This window comes from Phalaenopsis equestris, unplaced genomic scaffold (genome assembly GCF_001263595.1).
Source record: "Phalaenopsis equestris unplaced genomic scaffold, ASM126359v1 Scaffold000126, whole genome shotgun sequence".
In the NCBI taxonomy this organism is placed as follows: domain Eukaryota; kingdom Viridiplantae; phylum Streptophyta; class Magnoliopsida; order Asparagales; family Orchidaceae; genus Phalaenopsis; species Phalaenopsis equestris.
Genome location: NW_018164568.1, coordinates 103,685 through 104,245, shown reverse-complemented (window position 1 = coordinate 104,245; position 561 = coordinate 103,685).

Here is a 561-nt window from a genome sequence, read left to right as displayed (position 1 = left end):
TATATATATATATATATAAACAAATCATGTACCCTAAAATTAAACTAGAAATAAAAATATGATGCTACAACGTTAGTTAAAAAAAAAGGTGAAAATATATAACTCTAGGCATGGTACAAAAGATCCTATGATCATTCACATATATTCTAGCTCAAAAGTCACCCATCTATCTAAAGATTTACTTAGAAACAAAATGCAATCAGTCTCGATCTATCGGCATGTCGACATCAATATTAGAGTAGATTGGGTGTAGATTGGGTCCATGGCCTCAAGTAGGGAGGAGTAAATGGCACCTTAGAGCAAAGTGTGCATCACAATGATCTTAAAATAAATTAGGCATGGTAGCCACATGGGAGCCATATTCTCTTGTCATATAAAGACAAGTAATTATCCATCAAAAAGATCAATGGTAGCAGTCAGTTAATCCAAAACACCTAGAATTGTAACAGTATCAGAGTTAGCAGCCCAAATCCTAGAAAATGGCAAGTAACTGAAGACAACGGTGAGAAGAGAAGATATAGTACAATGGTGGTCTTTCTCCTACCCCCTTTCCTTTTGGTT